Source organism: Chroicocephalus ridibundus, chromosome 12 (assembly GCF_963924245.1).
Source record: "Chroicocephalus ridibundus chromosome 12, bChrRid1.1, whole genome shotgun sequence".
NCBI lineage: Eukaryota > Metazoa > Chordata > Aves > Charadriiformes > Laridae > Chroicocephalus > Chroicocephalus ridibundus.
Window position 1 is genome coordinate 16,796,405 of NC_086295.1, and position 6,423 is coordinate 16,802,827.

General features: G+C 57.9%; 1 long non-coding RNA gene across 1 annotated transcript; it reads left to right on the top strand.

The window, feature by feature from the left end:
• The first annotated feature begins 367 nt into the window (after nt 1-367).
• LOC134522225 (uncharacterized) lies at nt 368-1,141 on the top strand. Its single transcript, XR_010072972.1, has 3 exons — nt 368-443; nt 609-697; nt 1,115-1,141. It is a non-coding gene; the product is annotated as an uncharacterized LOC134522225 (long non-coding RNA).
• Nucleotides 1,142-6,423: the final 5,282 nt, after the last annotated feature.

Below are 6,423 nucleotides of genomic sequence, written 5' to 3' on the forward strand. Positions count from 1 at the left end.
GTTTTCTATTGCGCGGGCGGGAGTCTCTTTGCCAAAGGCGCAGGACGTTCTTGGATGTTGCCTGTCGCGGTGTTAATGTGTCGTGGGCTTCCCGAGCCCTCTCCTGGTGCATCACTAAGAGTTGGTTTTGATTCTGGGAGGATTTGGAGAATAGAATTACTCCCGAATGAAGGGATATTGGCTAAAACCCGAGGTGTGTCCTCGATGAGCCCCGAGCGGGTCTGCTTTGCTCCCTCTTCTTGGAAGAAGGGATTTCACACCCCTGGGCTGGGCGTCTGCTGGGGCGTGGCCAGGAGGAGGGAGAATTTCCCTTTTGGCTCCTCCTCCGGAGGAATTTAACTCTTTTTTTCCCTATGAAATCTGGCAGGAGGCGGCGGAGATGCTGCGTGCTGGGCCGCCTCGGAGACCCGAGTCCCATCCCCTGGCTGATTATCATTACACAGGTAAAGGAGGAGAACAGCTCCCGCCGTTCCCTTTGCTCTGATTGAATTGAGGCTTCCAAATGTTCTTTTGGGGTGGGGAAAAGAGTAGTTCTAATCCCTTTCCGGGGCTTTTGGAGGCAGGGGATGCCTGTTCTAGTAACTTGGGTGTCGCTGGTTAATTCCTAGGCTCGGATACTTGGACACCGGTGGAGGAGCAATTGTTTAAAGAGGCTTTTTACCTCCATAAGAAGAATTTTCGCCTCATACAGAAGCAGGTAAAGCCGTTAGAGGGAGGCGCAGCTCGTTAGCGTGGGCACTTTCAACCCAGAAAGACGTATTTTGAGTTGCGTGTTGGAATGCTGTTCTTAGGACGCTTCTTCATGCTAAAAAACCACCGGTACGAGACAAGTTTTTGCCCTCATGTGTGATGGCAAGGGACTATTTAATCTCTCTGGGAGAAAATAGCAGAGATATTAAAAGAATAACGACAGTTTGTGTGGTGAAACGGAGAATTCTGCCCTGAAAACGCTTCTTGATGGCGTTTTTCAGCAGGTGAAGGTTTCTTTTCTGTCCGAGCTCCCCCGGACGTTGCGTTGCGAGAAGCGCAGGAGAGACTCCTGGTCGATCTGCCCCTTGGGTATTTTACTGCCGCGTTGCCCTTATGAAATGGCTCCTGGTTTTCCTCCCGGCAGATCCAGACTAAAAGCGTGTCTCAGTGTGTTGAATATTATTACACCTGGAAGAAAAAAACCCGTTTTGGCTGCACTCGGCCTCGCCTGACGCAGAAGAAGCGCCCGAGACGCCCGGAGGAGGAGGAAGAGGTAGAAAAGCTGCTGGGGGAGGGATTTTTGTGCCAGCTTCCGCTCCTCCATGAAGCCATCTGGGAAAACATTCCTTAAAAACCAGCAGATTTGGTTCACAGAAATATTTGTAACTTTGTGGTGGTAGAAACAGGGTGACGGTGTCGCTTCGGTGCTTCAGAATTCCACGTTTTCAACCCGTTGGGATAGATTTTTGCATCAGAAAGCGCTGTTCTGCTTCAAATAGAGAACTGATAGGGTTTTTCTTTCAAGGTCTGGTCCTCCCAGAGGAATTAAAGTGTTTTTTTCTTGACTGTTGAGTGTTCGGAGTCCACCCGGGCAGGGTTGGGCTGATAAAACGCGGTACCTCCGGTGCAAAAAATCCAATTCCTTTGCCGCCCGCGGCTGTTTCAAGCTATTTTTTACCTGATTTACAGGCCCTTTGCAGTGCAAAGAAGAGGCGGCGCATCATCCCCAAGGAAAATCCAAAGTTGGGGAGTCAGGAAGAGAACCCCTGCAACGGCGGCAGCTCTTCCATCAATGCCGGTGCTTCCTGGTGCTGGGACGGCGGCGCCGGAGATCCGGGATTTTTCCCCTGTGTCGAGTGTGGAAGGTCAGCTCTTCCTTTTCCTTCTCAAAAGTGGCTGTTTTGGGGCTCAAAAAGCAGCCGTGGGGCAGCGGGGGAGGGCAGCTGGAGGATTCCCCTTGCCCCGGGGCCGCTTGGCGGTTTTCATTGACTTTCAACCCCCCAAAAATGTGTGTTTTCGGAGTCGGGGAGACCCTCCACCGAGCCCTGAGGTTCAGAGCGGTGGCCCTCCCTTGCGCAAGAATCCCGGCGCTTCTCCTTTTTGACCAAAAAACCCTCAAGTTCCGTGAGGATTTGGGGCCTGAGGCTTCCCCGCTCCACTCGCTCGCGCCGAGCAAAATGCCTCGCGTTTCAATTCAGCCTCATTTTAAGCGATGGCCCAATTAATTCTAATATTTTAATCGCCCACGATGTGTCCTGTTGAACCACCGACGTCGGAAACTCTGTCGTACCACGCAGCAAAGCGTAAGAGTTCCCAAAAGGAGGAATAACGGAGCTTGGTCTCACAAATTTACAAAAACGGCCAAAGACTTAAAAATGCCTTTCTTTTCTAACTTTCAGGGTGTTTGAGAAGATCCAGGGGAGAAACGCCCACATGAGATTCCATCGCCCCAAAGCTGATGTTTAAAAGGGCCCCGGGGGCTCTTCTAAAGGGTGGCGAAGCCACAAAAGCCCCCGCGTTCCGCTGACCTCCTCCCATAACACCTGGGAACTGACACCAAACCAACCCCGAGGCCAGTTTTTACCATTTTTCTTAAAACCCCCCAGCTTTTTCTCCGCATCCGGGCAGCGGCTGGGCTTTGAGGATTCAAGACGACGCGGTCGCCCCCGCTCTAAAAAGAGAGGGAATGGGGGAAATGGCCCCAAAAGGGTCACCCTATTTAACAACGTGTTTCCCTGCTGGTGGTGCGCAGCGTTTAAGATCTGGACTGCAGCGCCCTTTTGGTAGAGATAAGGTTAGTTTTCGTGTGTGGATTTGTGTTGTAAATACTTGTCTACAGTTTGTTAATAGTTTTGGTGTTTGTTAATAGTTTTGGTGTTTGTTAATAGTTTTGTTAGTTGTTAATATTTTTGTTAGTTGTTCAGAGTTGTTAAGAGTTGTAAGAGTTGTTACTGGTTGTTAAGAGTTGTAGGTAGTTGTGTTGTTGTTAATAAAGAGTTGTGTTCCTGTTTTTCACACCCAAGCTCTGTGTGCATTTCTTGGGAGCCGCGGCCTTTGCAGAGTTGTGGTTCCAGTGTCTCGGGGATGGCGGCGCTGGAGGCGGCTGGGGGTGGTGGCACGGCCACGCCGGGGGTCCCTGTGCACAGATGGGATGCGGCTGATGAAAGGGACGTCCCTGGGCACCAGCGGGGTTCATGGGCTGCTGGGGAGTGGGGTCCCCAACAGCAAAGGGGTCCCCAGCCAAGCACGGACTCTGCCATGACCGACCCCTGCCATGATGCCATCAAAGCAGGCAGGAAACCTGCTGCTGCCTTGCTGCTGGAGGGAAAGGAAAGGGAGGGACGGGGCACAAGCCAGGATGGGGCTGCAGAGCTGCAAAATGCAAACTGATCAGCCGAGGGCCATGACATCCTTGGGAATGGCTGGTACAAGGATGAGGGGAGAAGGTTTTGGAGCTGCAGGGGCTGATGTTTAATGGTGTGAACCTCCCCACGCTCGGGTCTTTGCTTCTGGTCCTGCCGTGCTTTACCCGGGGCCGTGCCCAGAGCCGAAGCCCGGAGCAAAGCCCTCCTTGCCCTCCGGCATTCCTGCTGCCGGCAGCGGCCCCGGGCCCTGGTCCCCACTCGGGGCGAGCCGTGGAGGGGGCAGCGCAGGCTGCGGGGGGCTTTGGGGAGAGGGAGCTGGTGCAGGGGTGCGGTGGGCGCAGGGTGTCGGGGTGCGGGGAGCCGTGGGTGCCGGCAGAGTGGCGAGGGGGGGCGATGCCGTGCGGGCCGGGGGTGCGGGATGCGGGGAGCCGCGGGGGGCCGGGGCTGCGGGCACGGGGCTGCCCCCGGCCGCTCGGGAGCCGCGGCCCCGCCCGCCCCCTCATTACCCGCGCCTCATTAGCGCCTCATTAGCGGCGGCCGGGGCGTGGTGCCCTCCCCGCGGAGGCGGTCGGGGAGCGCTGCCGGCCATGGGGGTTGCGGGCGGCGGCGCCCCGCCGTGCTGCTCCTGTCCCTGGGGGAGGCTGCCCGGGCGGGGGTCGGGCTGCGGGGGCCGGGCTGCGGAGGGGCCGCTGCCTGGGGTGCGGAGTCGGGGGGCGATGCGGGGTCCCCTCTCTCCGTGTGGCTGGGTCGGGGCTGTGTGTGTGTGTCCGGGGGGTGTCGGCTGGCGGAGCCGAGCTGTCCGTGCCCCCCCGGCTGTCAAGGCTCCCCTGGACACAGGGGCTTCAGCCAGGGACTCGCAGGTGTCCGGGCTGTCCCAGGGTCAGGCGCTGCAGGGAGCAGCCTGCACCCGGTCTCCACTCGGATCCTGCTGCCCAAAGCCGTCCTTCTCCCTCCCCCCCGCATGCTGAGACCCTTCCTGCGAGAGCTTTCCTCCTTGTGGCTTGAGTTGAGCTCCCCCCTGGTGTTGGTGAGTTTGTAGCGAGTGCCCCAAGATGATGGTGTTGGGAGGGCATTAACTTCAGCAGAGCTGTAACAATCCCAGATGAGCTGGGTAAGGAGGGTGGTGTTGGGCGGGTTTGGGGAAAGGTCTGCTTAAAGAGCAATGGAGCAGAAGGGGCAAGGTGGGGGGCAAGTGGGAAGTCAGCAATGAAATGTTTGCGGGGATGACTGGGGGCATCTTTTTGTGCCCGGCAGTGAGTTGTGGGGAGCGCAAAGGAGTTTCAAGGAACTGCAGGGAGCGATGAAGGGAAAGCCCCGGTGCCTTGGCTCGGAGGAAAGGTGCCAGGGCAAGGCGGGGGCCGAGTGCCCGGTGAGCCATCCCACAGGCTGTACTTCAATGACTGTGTGTCTTCAAGTACCTCTAGGGCCTTGGAGAAGACCTTTGTGTTTATGGCTGAGCTGCCGGAGTCCAGGTGTAACACCTGGTGGCTGCTGCAAAGGCTACCCCAGCACCTGCGGCCTCAGGCCCTCTCAGAGGTGACAGAGCAGCAGCTGGAGGAGGGCAGTCTGCGACCATGTCGCTACGGCTCTCGCTGCCCCGCACAGAGGCGTCTGCAGACCCTTCTGGTATCACCGTGGTTTAGGATGGGGCTGGAGGCCCTGCTCCAGTGGCAGAGCCACAGGTCTATGATGAGAATGGAGGGGGATTGTGGCTTTACAGGGGAGCAGCTGCAAGTGCAGTGCTGTGAGGTCATCCGCACTGTGCTGGTCCACCGTGGTGCAAGGGTGGAGGGCAGCTCCCAGCCACGGGTCATCCACGTGTGCCGCGCTGGTGGTGCCCAGCGACTCCTCTACATGCGGCATGCAGATACGGTGCTGAACCGGCACCAGCTGAGGGTCCTGGAGACGCTAGCGCAGGAGATCAATGTCATCCTGGGTGGACAGCTGGAGGCTCCCGCCTTGTCAGTGCTGCGTGAAATGCTGGTCTGCCAGAAGGCACAGGACCTGGCCTTTGTTCTGGAGGAGAACAATGTGCCACTGGTGGGTGATGCACCAGAGACAGAGGAGGTCATGGCACCGGTGCTGGAGCCAAAGCTGGGGAAGAGGCTGCAGGAGGCGGCTGTGGCAAAGGGCAAGCCGGGGAAGGACCGCCACAGCCTGGTGCCAGGGGTGAATGGCAACAGCCCGGCAACCCTGGGGCAGCTGTGTGCTGTCGAGCGGCCAAAGCGGTGCCTCTACCTGCAGCACGACACTGCGAGCACCGCCCAGCACCACTGCTGGGGACAGGAAGGCCATGGCTCCTGTTTGTGCAATGAGGAGGCCATGACCCTGACTCCATCCATCCCAGAGGCGCAGCGGTGGCTGCGGCAGGCCAAGAGTGACCTGCAGGCAGCCCACAATGATATCAGATGCTGCTGTCCCAACTGGGTCCTCTTCAAAGTGCATCAGGCCCTGGAGAAGGCGCTGGTGGCTGCCGTACTTTGCCATGATGAGGCCTTTGAGGCTCCAATGGAGCTGGTGGGGCTGGCCCAATGGCTGGAGGCGGTGGAGCCAAAGCTGAGAGGCCTGGCAGAGGAGGTGGAGGCGTTGCACGGCTGTGGCGTGGATGGCAAGGCCACACAGTACCCAAGTCACCACCCCTTCCCCGTCATCCCCAGCGAGGCCTTCCACAACGTGGATGAGGAGGAGCTACTGAAGCGGGTGCAAGAAGTGCTGGGGAGGCTGCAGGACTATGTGGACAGAATGTGAGGATGTCCCCAGAGAGGAGGCACTGGCAGCTGAGCCACGGCACCACCATGGACCCGCCAGAGACCCACCGTGGACCTGTCTGACCTCACCGTGGACTTGCCATAGACCTGCCACAGGCAATTTCAAACTGTCCAGCCCTGCAGCCGGGCTGGACTAAGGCAGGAAGGTTTTGGGTCCAGATAGGGGCCCTAGGCCACTGAAAGTCGTGGAGTAGCATCTACCATTGACATGCCTTGAGAGCAGGGGAAATAAAGTACCATAATAATAAATGTTGCGGTGCTGGTAGACCTTTCACTAACAGTGTGGTCAGGGGACACGGAGAAGTCGTGGGCGACTGGGG